This window comes from Peromyscus eremicus, chromosome 10 (assembly GCF_949786415.1).
Source record: "Peromyscus eremicus chromosome 10, PerEre_H2_v1, whole genome shotgun sequence".
NCBI lineage: Eukaryota > Metazoa > Chordata > Mammalia > Rodentia > Cricetidae > Peromyscus > Peromyscus eremicus.
This window is the reverse complement of record NC_081426.1, coordinates 88,703,909-88,717,517: the sequence shown is the minus strand read 5'-3', so window position 1 is coordinate 88,717,517 and position 13,609 is coordinate 88,703,909. Positions and strand designations below refer to the sequence as shown.

The 13,609-nt window shown below is 45.2% G+C and overlaps 1 long non-coding RNA gene across 2 annotated transcripts; it reads left to right on the top strand.

Moving 5' to 3' along the window:
- Positions 1-2,919: 2,919 nt before the first annotated feature.
- Positions 2,920-12,008, top strand: LOC131920463 (uncharacterized). Of its 2 annotated transcripts, XR_009381652.1 has the most exons (5): positions 2,920-3,248; positions 3,340-3,487; positions 6,971-7,024; positions 10,079-10,145; positions 11,205-12,008. It is a non-coding gene; the product is annotated as an uncharacterized LOC131920463 (long non-coding RNA). The 2 variants fall into 2 exon arrangements; XR_009381651.1 differs by lacking the exons at positions 2,920-3,248; positions 3,340-3,487 and adding an exon at positions 3,582-3,633.
- Positions 12,009-13,609: the final 1,601 nt, after the last annotated feature.

Here is a 13,609-nt window from a genome sequence, read left to right as displayed (position 1 = left end):
TCTCAGTAAACCCAGAGTTTGCTAATCCAGCTAGCCAACTAGTCCTGGGGATCCCCGGGCCTCCCTGTGCTGTGGTTACAGGTGGCTGCCGCCCTGCCCAGTTTTTAGGAAGTTCTGGGGACCTGAACTCTCAGTTGATTCCTCACTTCTTAGCTGTCATTTAAACTCTACAATCATTTATGTCTGTCTATAAAAGATAAATAATACATGTTTGGTAGCTGGTGAGAAATTCATAGGCTTGGAGGTCATGGAGGATGGACCTCTCCCTCACAACTAGCAACATGTAAAACCATGAATTGAAATTGCAGGGCTCTAATGACCATTCACACTTTGTGATGAAACACCATGACCAAAAGCAAGTTGGGAGGAAAGGGTTTATTGGAGGAAGTCAGGACAGGACCTCAAACAGAGCAGGAACCTGGAGGCAGGAGCTGATGCAGAAGCCTGGGGGTGGGGGTGCGGTGCTCCTTACTGGCTTGCTCTCCATAGCTTGTTCAGCCTGCTTTCTATAGAACCTAGTTCCACCAACCCAGGGATAGCCCCACCCACAATAGGCTGGGCTCTCTCATGTCAATCACTCATTAAGAAATGCCCTACAGGTTTGCCTGTAGCCCAATCTTCTGGATGCATTTTCTTAGTTGAGGTTCCCTTCTGTGATGATTCTATCAGAATTGACATAAAACTAGCCGGCACACAGGGTCTGTCTTTTTAGCACTGGCTGTCCTGGAACTCACTATGTAGACCAGGCTGGCTTTGAACTTACATGAAGTTCCACCTGCCTCTGTCTTCTGAGTGCTGGGACTAAATATGCCTGTATCATCATGCAAGTGGGCCTGTCAATCACCTGAGCAGGAACAAAAATAAACTATCTGTTGTAGAGACTTTTGTGTTTTAAAGCATTCCTAAAAATGAAGGCTGGCAGTGTCCATTCTCACCCCTGGGAGTGAGCTTTTATGCCAGTGGCCCCTTTGGCCATTGATTACTCTCCTTTGGGTGTACTTCATGTCACACTGTTGAACCCCCTTATCTTCAACAGTCCGCTCTTATGTGTCTCATCTGAATTCTTTCACTGGTAATCACAAGAAATGAGGAGCTGAGTTCAGAGGGAGATCCAAGTGACACAAAATGGGTCTGAGGATACGTTAACGTAATTTTTATAACTCTCCTGTGCTATTTTATTTTAGATCTTGGTAAGTTGAAACTAGAGTGGATTTTACACCGAAGCCAGGAAACAGCCAGTTTATTGCATATAAAGGAAATAAATATGTGCAGTTTGTCAAGAAAGTCCAGGCCAGTTCAAAATGCACAGATCAGCTGGGTATAATGGAACAAGCATGTCATTCCAGGGCTCTGGAGGCTGAAGCATGTGGGTCAAGGGTTCTAGGTCATCCTCAGCTACACTGGGAGGTTAAGGCCAGCTTGACATACACGAGACCTTGTCTCAACAATAACAGCAACAAACACGGGGAGGGGGGGAAGGCCCCACCTGTGTCAGAGATTCCACAAGGCTGACGGAATTTCCAAGACTGTAGAGAGATGGAATGTTACAGGTCCAGAGCCAAAATTATCTTGTGCTATCTTTAGTAAGAGCCAAGAAAGCTACTCCCCAAAGCAGCACACAGATCTGGTCAAACACACACGTCCCAGCTAGCATGGAGAAGCTTGAGGGTTTTTGGTTTTTGGTGGGGCGGGGAGGGGATGGAAACAGATTCAAGAAGGAAATGTTCAGAAAAAAGCTAACATTTGGTACTTTGTCAGTCGTGTTTGTTGTCACGTTGACAAGATTTAGAATCTAGAGGACAGGCCTCTGAGTATGTCTGAGGGATTACAGTGACTGGCAAGACGCACCTGCTGTGGGAAGGGAATCCTGGACAGTATACACGTGGAGGCAATGAGATCAGCACATTAAAAACATGTGGTGTGTGTAATCCCAGTGCTGGGAGGCAGAGACACGAGGAACTTGAGGGCTCTCTGGCCTACCAGTTTAGTCTAATTGGTCGGTCATCAGTGAGAGACTCTTTGAAAAAAAAAAGATGGCTGGCTCCCGAGGAGTGACAGCTGAGGTTGACCTGACCTGTGCTCACACACCTACACGTGCACGTGCACACACACGCACACACTGAAATCAAAGCAGCAGTGATGGCCAGTAACAAGCCATCAATTATCTACTTGGTAAATCAAACCCAATGAAACTGCATCACATGTGAATTTATTGTTATTCAACAGACTACAAATTCTGACATGGTAGGACATGGTGTAGGGCCGCGGTCTGCGAAGGCGGATGCAGTAAGGTTTGAGGCCAGCTTGGGCTCCATGTATATTCTCGGGTCAGACTGATCTGCACAGGAGACACCATCCCACAAAACCAAAAGGCTCTACTTAGAAGTTCGTGTTTGTAAGGATTTATTTTACCTACTTTTCTCCTTCTCGGTATGCCTTCAACATGGCAGATTCACCATAATGGTCTCCAACTCGGAAATTTCCTACCACGCCCCTGAAAGGCTGAGATTCCGGGCGTTCACCACCACGCCAGACGCCTACGGACGGCCTCACTTTAAATTAAAAAACGGCAAGAGGAAGTCTTTCGAGTAACCTCACTCAGACCGGAAAGCCAGCACGGAGCACTGGTCCCTAACGGCCGTCGCTCCCCGCCCGGCTTCCGGTTGCGCACGTCCGGCGGCGCTCCGCGATGTGCCACCGCCCCACCGCGGCGGTCCCGCAGCATTGCGGCGGGTCGGCGGCTGCGCTCGTTCACACGGCCGGAGGACCGGTGGCGATGCTCCCCTAGGACTCCTCGGGGCTGTGGTCCTCTTCAGAGCAACTTCCGGCGGTCCTACCCCTGGAGCTCCCGCGAGACCTTGCGTCGCGGTAACCTCGGTTCCGCCCGAGTACTGGGCGACCGGACCGGAAGGGCGGGCTTTGGATGCTACCCTGCCTTCCGTAGGCGCCGCACTCGACGGCCTAGCCAATCGCAGGCCACGCCGTGTCGCAGCAGCCAATCGGAGAGGCCCGGAGCCTTCGAGACCCTCCGCGGGCCGCGCCTTGGCCTCGCACCGCTCGGATTCTTTTGTTAGAGCGCCCAGGTGTTCTCGCGGCTGGGCCTACTCGCGTGCGATCCGGCGCCATCGCGCCTTGGCCAGCCTAGTAATGGGTAGTAGAGAGGCGGGAAGCGAGCTGACGCCGAAGTGGCGTTGGCGATGGTGGCGCTTGCTGTGGAGGACCGGTGGGAGAATGGCGCCAGGAGACGGGTAGGGACAGGACGCGATGTCCGATGAATGTTGCAGACCAGGCAGGGACAAAAGAGTGGTTTCAGCCCTTGCCTCGTGCCTTCTTTTGTAGCTCACGGATGCGGGGATGACGCAGGAGGTTTTGGTGTGACCTGGCGCTATGTATGTGATACCACACAGGAGCTTGACCGAGGATGCCCCGGAATCCTAATTTAGGAACCTTTTTTCTGAAGACGTTTTGCCCTGATGAGGAAGAGGAGGTAAGGTATCTCGGGCCCTCGCAGTCCTCCAGTGCAGTGGGAGCCGCTCAAGAGCGGAAACATAAGAGAAAGGGCGGGCCGATCCATTGTTCGGACTTGGGAATGGGGCATTGTGGATTTCAGGATTGAGAAGATTTTAGAACAAAGTAAGTTCCTTTTATTTACACTTCCCAGAACGAAAAAAACGGCCAATTGAAGGCGTATTGTCTTTCTCAAGGAGAGTTAGTGTATTCATTAGCTCCTTTCTCAATAATGTAGGCCAGCTAGAGAAGCATGTAAAGTTTTCATTTCTTTGTATCCTTAAAATGATACAAGATTTTTCCGCCTTCTGTTTTACTCTTGATTGAAGTCAGCAAGTCATCAAGGTATTACTTTACGCCTTTCCAATTTATGCTTATACCTTATTTGGATGAAATGGACAGCTTTTGCTGTTTTTTCTTTTTTTTATTATTTTTCCCCCTGATACTGAGTTTCTTTATGTGGCCTTGGCTGTCCTGGAATTCGCAAAATGTAGACCAGGCTGGCCTCGAACTCATGGAGATACACCTACCTCTGCCTTCCAATTGCTGGGATTAGGCCACTACTGCCCGGCTTTTATTACTTTTTAAAAGAAAGCCCATGAACTTGGGGGACACCGGGTGCTGGGGGAAAGCATGGTGTAAATGTTTGCTTGATGGTTAAAATACAGGGCTTTGCATCAGTTTTCTTGAGTTATTTCACCTCACAATTAACTGTACAGTTCAGTGAGGTTTAGTATGGTCTCACATACAAAAGCAGCTTTCAGCTCATCTGTGTCCTTATATTGCAGTGCTGGGATCCAAGCCCAGGTCTCGTGTGTGCTTTCGGCCACTGCATCACCAACCTGCTCTTGTTTTCAGAACACTTGCAGTTTTCTTAGTCTTTCTGAGACAGGTTTGTTTCCCAGAGCCTGTTCTCAAGCTGGAGGTGATCTTCCTGAATGGGTCTCCTAAAAGGCCAGGAATAAAGGTTCAGGCCACTTTCAGAAGTTTTACATCACCCTATGAAGACACCGTTAGACTTGCTGTGTAGCTCAGGGTGACTGTATACCTACCCTGTGCTGTGCCAAGCTCGGTTAATGTGCTTTTGGATTTTGAGCCCAGGGGGGCTTCATGCACATTAGGCAAGCACTCTGCCAACTTCGCTTTATCTCTAGCCCAAAGAAACTCCACCCTAATTAACTGTCCCTTTGTGCCTGTGTAGAGGACCTGTTGTGTATGTTTCAGATAGATGGGATAATAAATTAGTACATAGGATTTTTGTGGCTGGCTTTTCCTGTAGAAAAGTGTTACCAGTTTGCTCTTTTTGTTGCCAAAGTGTAACCTTGTATATGTAAGACATCAGTTGCCAGTGCATTTACATTGTTAATGTTTATTTTTTGAGTGTTACTAATAGTGATGCCTTGAGTATGGACAAGTATGGATACATTTCTGTTTCTCTAGATGATGTAAGTGGAATTGCTTCTCAAGTTCCTGTCCCCATTTGCTACCAACCAAGGGTGAAAGTTCCATGTTTGTCACACGTTTATAGGTGTGAAGTGGTAGACTGTAGTGCGCCCACTCCTACACAGAAGCTTGTAAGAAAGAAAATCTTCATAGAGTCAGTGGGAAAGCATTTGGCTGTCTGGCATTGCACAAAGCTTTGGTTCAGGTTGTGGCAGAGTGAACAAATAAAGCCATGCTCGTAACAACAGGGACAAGCCAGAAAGCTCCTGGGAACGCACAGCTACAGGCCTGACAGCATGAATCAGTCTCAGAACCCATGTAAAGGAGGAGAGGGAGGATGTAGCTGGACCACCACCCACAAGTAATGACAGAGAGACTTCTTATTCTGAAAGCTCGGCCGATAGCTTAGGCTTGTTTTTTGGCTAGTGGTGATAAATTAATCCATTTCTATTAATTTACTTTGTGTCTCGAGGCTTTATTACCTTTACTCTGTACTGCCCATGTTGCTTCCTGAGTTCTGCTGTCTCCTTGCGACTCCACCCTTCTTACCAGCGTTCTCTGCCCTGAAAATCCTGTCTAGCTATTGGCTGTTCAGCTTTTTAATAAACCAATCCAACTGACACACATTCACAGTGTCAAAAAGATTATTCCACAACAGAGAACCGACTCCACATAAAAATCATGGGATGTATGTGCCTCCCTACCACAAGATAATAGAGTAAATTTTAAAACCATAATAATAAAAATCCTGGACATTTCAGGAAAATTAAGCATTTGTACAATGGTTTATAGAGGAGTTGTGAGGTTGGAGTAGACTTCAGAACATGCAGAGTTCCAGGCTAGACTGGGCTACATAATTAAATTTTATCTCAAAAATAAAACATACTGATTATGTCTCTGGAGAGATGGCTCAGTGGTTAAGAGCACTTGCTGGTCTTGTAAAGGGCCCAGGATTGTTTGCAGCATCCATATGGCAGCTCACAATCACCTGTAACTTCAGTTCTAGGGGATCCAACACCTGACCTCTGGGCATCAGGCATGCAGGTGGTACACAGACATACACAGATAAGATAAGCTATACATGAAAATACAGAAATGTTAAAGTATACAGGTTACAATTGAAGGACATTTTGTGTAATGATTAGTACTTGGATACCTTTGTTAAAAGTATTAAGAGAACATGAGGCACTGGGCACTGTGACACTACCATAGAAGTGGGAGTCCAGGCTCTTAGTCAGAGACACCATGACCACTGCAACTCTTAAAAAAGAAACCATTTAATTGGGGCTGGCTTACAGTTTTGAGGGTTGGTCCATTAGGTCAGGAAGCCAGGCAGGAAGGCATGGTGCTGGAGCAGTTGCTGAGAGCTTTATATTTGGTTGTGCCAGCAGAGAGCGGGGCTTTTGAAAAGCCAAAGCTTGCTCCCAGAGACACCTCTTCCAGCAAGGCTACACCTCTTAATCCTTCCCTGACAGCTCAGCTGAAGACAAAGCATGCAAATGGATGAACCTGTGGGGGCCCATCTCATTCAGACCACCACAGGCTAAGTGATTTCAAAAGTATAACCTAGGATATTCATGAAGAAGGAGGAGATTCAGCTGAGCAGAAAGCCAGGTTAGCATCTACAGTGCTTAATTGCACGCTTGCTGTGGAGGGTCTCTACGTAAAGGAGTCCTGATCGTCTGACACTGCTCAGTGTTCCCGGTCTCATGGATTTTTGACTACATTGCTGTCATGAATTACAAATGGGGAACTGCAAAACACATTTACTTACATGTCATAGACCTGGAGGTGTCTGCTCCAGATAATAGAGGACTTTCAGATTTACAGCAAGTAGTTTTGGTCTCTTTAACTGTTTCCTCTAGAGCTTCATATCCGATGATTAAACCTTTTCACTGCTGTTCACATAATGATCTGCTGTGATTATTGAGGAATTAATGAGGATATGTAAGCTTTGCTAAAGGTGCTGTTGCAACAGACATTGTCCCTTCATAATGATTTAAAAGAAAATCTTTTTCAGGGATTGTCTTGAAGAGATGTGGCTTTGGAAGACGATATGAAATACACAGGAAAGGTATAGTCATCTGTTCTGTGTATATTAAATATTCTGGGAGATAGAGCTGACCTGAAATAGATTATCGCAAGTAAAACTGGAATTCTAAAGGCTTTGGTGAAATCTTAATTACCTATATTTGAATGGTGAAAATTTTTTATTATATTTATTTATTGTGTACGTGCAGGTGTGTGGAGGTTAGAGAACAACTTGGAGTTTGTTTTCTTTTGTGACCATGGTCTCAGGTATCCAACTCCGGTCATCTGTCTTGATGACAGGTGCCTTTATTTTTTTGTGTATGTCTTCACCATGTGCATGCATGGTACCTGTGGAGGCTGTAAGAGGGCATCAGATCACCTGAACTGGAGTTGCTAATAGTTGTGGAGCTGCTGTGTGGGTGCTGTGGGTGGAACTCCAGTCCTCTTAACTGTTGAGACACCTCTCCAGCAGAACCCTCTAAAACGTAGAGACTAGCTCTGTGTGCATGTGTGTCTGCTAGGCATTTTGCTGCAGCTTGTGCTTTTATATTCTGCACTATTGGTGACAATGGCCCTATGGGGAGACGGTCAACTCTGTTGGAGGGTCAGTGCTGTGCCTGTTGAGCATCTGGTTGGGTTCCTGACTAGTTCACTAGCACCCTCCATGCTGTGTGCTGCTGTAACTCAGATACTCACAAGGCTTCCGGCTTCTGTTCTTTGGCTCTAGAAAGTGTTGGAGTTCTGGGATTTCTGGTTAGCAAATTTAGATAGTCCTAAATCTTACAAGGTTTTACATTTTCCTTTTTGGATATGAATATGAGTTGAGTTCAAAGTGACAAATACTACTTCCTCTGTGCATCTGGGCCCCGGGGATAGGTCTAGGTCTTATGGGCTTGTTGATGACTGTCTGAAGTGCTGACTGACTTGTCCAGTTCCTGTTCACATGACCTCTTCATAGGCTGTAGCAGCTGGCTTCCCTTGAGGGAGAAGGCCAAGAGAGAAGAAGATCTTTGAAAATGTGTTTAGGAAGTCTGCCATATCTAAGGATTCTAGAGAGGCTGCAGGAATACAGGAGGTGGAGAGGTCAGCACAGGATCTTGGAAGTTGACCAGATGCTAGTTTCTTTAAAATTAAAGTTTCTGTTTATTTCAGATTTAGCATTTGAATCTAATAATGAGTATAAAGGCATGCATATCTGAGTAATTGGTCCCTTTTTAAAAAAAAATCTATTTTCTGTGTATGGGTGTTAATGCCTATATGTATGTCTGCACCTGAGGCCAAAAGGGGCCGTGGAACTGGAACTGGAGTGAGAGGGTTGTGAGCCATGCGGCTGCTGGGGTCAGCTAGTTCTCATAACTGCTGAGCCAGCTCTTTAGCCTAGTGGTCCCCACCCCATCCCCTTTTCTCTTTTTCCCTGGATATCCTGGAACTCGGTATGTAGACCAGGCTGGCCTCCAATTCAGAGATGTTAAAGTTCATGGTTTTTGTTTTGTTTTCCTTGCCTACATTTACATATAATTTATGTAACTTAGTATGGAAAATTCCTGGGTCACTTAAAGTCTTTTCAGTCAGAGTATTTTTTCCCCCTTGGATTTCCTCCTAATTCTGGAGGTAGCTGGAAAAGCTGGTTGGAACTAGACTATAATTAAAAATTAGATAGCCTCATGCTTTGTGGTTTTTTTGGGGGGGTGGGATTGTGGTCCAGTTATACAAATATTTAACATTGCCCTCCAAGCTTGATGTATGTGCAGTCTGGTGAGCATATGAACTACTTGTCCCTTGCTGCTTATCTGTCTCTCTGTACGTACTGGCTTCTCTTCATGAGCAAGATGAACTATCGTGGAATCAGAATATTCCTAATGTGTAGACTACCATAGTCAGGGTTCTTTAAAGGAACAGAACTGATGGAATAGATGGATACATACACATATCAAAGGGGGGCTTACTAGAGGGCCTCACAGACTATGGTCTAGCTAGCCCAACAACGGATGTCTCAAAGGAGAGGCCAGGTGGTTGTTCTTGTTCAGTTCATGAGACTGGGTGTTTCAGCAGTTCCACTGTGGTGGAGAAACTTTGGAAGAAGTATCTTCTGATACCAGTAAAGGTGGGGCAAGCTGGTGGGAAGCAAAAGCTTCTCTGTGGCCTTCCTTCCCACCAAGAAAATCTCTCAGATGTGCCCAGCTGCTTGGGTTTTAGCTGTTCTGGCATAGTCAGGCTGACAACCCAAGACTAGCTGACACAAATATATCACTCTTCCCTATACACAGAAATGATTTATTTACTCAGGGATAAGACTTGACTTTGAAGTTGAGGCACAACATTGTCACCTTCAAAGTTGATGCTCAGAAGAACCACACACACGATTCCTATGTGTTAAGTAGGTTGGATTGCATTCATAGCTATTCTCAGCGGTGTGGGGTCACATGTGGGTGGTAGAGTGACCACACCTGCTAGGAAGATCTTAGTTCTTGATAGTTGGAAACCTTCAAAAATATTACATGCATTTAAAGGGGCTGGAGAGATGGGTCAGTGGTTAAGAGACCTGGTTTCAGTTCCTGGCACTAACGTGGCGGCTTAAAACTATCTGTAACTCCAATCCCAGGGGATCTGAAGTCCTTCTCTGGGCACCAGGCATGCACATGATACGCATGCATGCAGGCAGGCAAACCACTCTTACATATAACATAATAAGTCTTAAGAAAATATATTACACTTAAAGCCCAGAATAAGCAGTTTTATTACATGGTAAGGTAGGTTTTTTTTTCCATATCAGGCTTGCTTGGTGATTAGAGACATGAGTAAGGTGACAGGAGATAGTCTGGACAAAGTAAATACAATAATACACCTTGATAGTCTATGAATTCTTTTTTGACATGTAATTATGTATTTACATTTTAAAGGGCCAGGCAACAAGAACAAAACATTTCTATGTAGAGCTTAAAAATAAAGCCAACACAGGTGGCAGTGATTGGCTTTCTGCACTGCTGTTCACATCAAAACTTGTGTGGTTAATGTATGTGAGGGCATTTGCAAAGTTGTGATTTTAAATATTCAGTGTCATTTCTGCATTGATTTGTCTATTTTAATTTTTTTGTAGGAGAGAAAAGGATTTTTGCTTGAGTACTATTTGCAAACTTACTGAATAATTTGAAGATTTATATAAGGTAAGGGATTTTAAGTTGTATTATTTCTTTAGTCAGGAACTTCTAAGTTACTAGGCTGCCTTCAGTTCTAATTCTGCCTCAGCCTTCCAGGTACCTCAGATTTCAATAATTGCTGGCCTTTTTTTTCCCTAGACACTCTCTGATATGTAGAAATAACTTTGAGGGGGCACAACCAGTAGGTAGGACATGTGACTGGTGATCAGTGTAACCAAACCTTTGGCTGTGTAAGGGCTAGTAACTGCCCAGCCCTGATGCCATCCATACCTGGGTACCTTCTTTATATGTGGAAGAAAACTTAGGCCTACTAGCCAACTGGACATGTATTTGTACCCTGGCCTAACTCCCCAGATGAATATTCTTCCAATCAGACCACACCTTTAGTAATTGGATTAGGAACCACTGCTGGAATGGGTGTGGGTGTAGAGGAACTAGACTCTTCGACCTCTTAGCGTTAGTTTGCCAGTGGCCTGTAGGACCAAATGGACTAGTGGTGTTTTTATATATATATAAATAAAATGAGGGGTGAGGGGGGCAGCCAGACCTGTTGACTGCTGAAGTGGGGGGGGGGGGACACGACACACTCTCTCTTCCTAAGTGAAGAATGTCACTTCTGTGTAGACAAGTCAGGAATAATGAGAGATAGGGCCTGGAAGTTAAAGGGATAAATTGCAAAGGGAGGAAAGACCAAACTTTGGAGTGTGATGCCTTGGCTTCTTCCACTAACTGCCCTTCCACATACGCCACTCCTGTTGCCTGCATCCTTTTTATGCCAGCCTGATTTGTCTCTCCTCACTGAGAAAGCATAGAACTCCAGGTACCTCTCAGATTATCAGTGAATGTATGTAAGAGAACGAGGCCTCCTAGAAGAGTTAAGAGGACACAAAGGGGTTGGGTGAGAAAACTAGAATCCACTGGGAAGCAAAACCATGAAATCCGTGAAACAGCTGGTTTGAAAAGTAAAGACCTTTGCCAAACAGCCTCTAAATGGTACAAAACAAAGCCTGTCGACCAGAGCCCAGACCCTGTCTGCAAATAAACACTTCTTCACTCGTTCTGCAGGGCCTGTTGAGAAAGTGGCGTGTCCCTTCCTTCTCTAAGGAAAGTGCTCGGCACACAGCCTGATGACCACAAGCTGCGAGAGAACTGACTCCTGACGTTGTCTTCTGACCACACAGACACAATAAGAAAATAAATGTGATTTTTAAAAACTGAAATAGTAAGAAAACATTAGAATGCTGCTGTTTTATTGAAATGTAAGCATGGTACATGTAATTATGGAACAAATTGGATGCCTTGTGATAGTTTTGTACAAAACTTTACCCTCTTCTGACTGAGAAAGGGATCAAAATTGTCAAAAGAATTGAACTCTTTGTAAATCTTTTTCTTTTGTAAAGATTTATTTGTAATGGTATGCTACGAGTTTGCGGTACCCTCAGAGTGCCGTTGGAGTTACAGACAGTTGTGAGCTGCCTGGGTGGGTGCTGTAAGCTGAACTTGGGCCTCTGGAAGAGCAAAATGGTCTCTTAAGTTCTGAGTCATCTTCCAGCGCAACTTTTTGTGAATGAATTTGAATTTGTTTGCATCGTGGATAAAAAGCAAGAATAAAGGGTGCTATGTTGGAATGTTGTGACTGCTGCCAATCAAAATGAACTGTAACTTCCTGTCAGAGTTGCTTCCTGATAGAGGGCTAGCCCAGAGTCAAACATAAACTAGTCAGAAGTATCCTCATTTACAGTTCAGAAACCATGCCAAATGAGGGTGGCTGCCCAATAAAAACAGCCAGTTGGTCCTCACAGACCCAATTCTACCACCATCTTATTGCGGTTCATTTGTAGTACACTTAAACATTTTCTACTAGTCTGACTTGGGTGAGTTCTTTCACTGCCTGCTACTCCAAACTACAGCACTTGGTGGCCCAAGAATGGGAGTAGGGAACCCAAAACTCAGGACCCTCAAGTCAAGGAAACAGTTCACGGTCTGTGGTCAGGGCAATGTTGATGGCCTTGAAAGGTCCCCGACTGTTCAATCAATGTCACTCTTAGGAGTTGGGGACCAGTGCCCCAGTCTTTGTAGGAAAGTTTATTATTCCTGGTGCCCGAGTCTCCTTGCCTTGTCTGATAGAAAGGAGACCTACTCTCTTTTTTTTTTTTTTTTTGGTTTTTCGAGACAGGGTTCCTCTGTGTAGCTTTGCGCCTTTTCCTGGATCTCGCTCTGTAGACCAGGCTGGCCTCGAACTCACAGAGATACGCCTGGCTCTGCCTCCCGAGTACTGGGATTAAAGGCGTGTGCCACCACCGCCCGGCGACCTACTCTCTCAATTGTGGCAGCTTGTCCAGGGCAAATCTGCACATTGGCCCCTCTTTACTTTCTCAGGTTTTTCTGGACTTGGTAGCCACTGAGAAACAGGATCTGGTTACTCTACTGAGGCCACACCTTACAGTCTAAACCTCTATCATGTTATGTTTTCCCTCTGACCTGCATTCTGAGACTGATTTTCTGAGGATTCCTTCATGACATCTGATCCAATAACTGGAAACTAGGTTTCTTGCCTTTTAACTGTTGGCCCTTGACAATTTTAGTAAGCTAAAACCTTCCTTTAGAGAGTTGTACCAAGGATATTGTTTGGACCATTATTCTCTTGGAGATGCCATATTAGTAATCAGGGTCACTGGTCCCCCTTTATTACCAGGGTCAGGCCGCCTCTTTGCTGTTGACTCGTCATTGGGATGTTAGTTTCTGGAGCTTCCTTAAGGAATGGCACGTATGTGCCATTGTGTCTTTCCCCACAGCACAAATCTCAGTCCTGGGTCTCTAGTATTTACAGTAGGCTGCTTGCTTACATTCCTTAACTCACTGAGGGTGCTATGAAAATTGTTTTCTTGAATCTCAGCCCAGGCTGGCCTCAAACTCACCATGTAGCTGAGGATCTCAGACTGGTCTTTGTTCCTCTATCTCCCACGTACTGGCATAGGCATGTGCCACCATGCCCAGCTCTTAAAATTAAGACTCCTGTTTTCTCTCTTTGCCTTCAGTATACCCCAGAATTACTCGTCCTTATTTTCCAAAAATCGGTGAAACCCTTGGGTTCAACAAAACAACCAGTTGTAGAATTTGTGCTAATGTGACTTCAGGAGGCTTCCTAACATGTCATCTCCGTTTTGGTCACACTTGGCCCCTTGAAGTCAAGGTGCACAATGAACCTTACACTAGTCTTACCAGTTAGATAAAAACCTGTCTTAAAGGACCTCTCAACAGTCTGAGGGTATTTTCTTTGAGGAACAACTGGACAATCCATCAAACCTCTGGAAAGAGAGTATCTCACTAGTTATAACTGGAGTCAAATCCTCTAACTTCATATCTTACACTTGGCTCTAGATGCTGAGATTCCGGTAATAGACCCGAGTCCTGGCCCCAGTGAAAATCTCCAAACCTGAAAACTGGGCAGTCTTCACCGGCACCCCAGC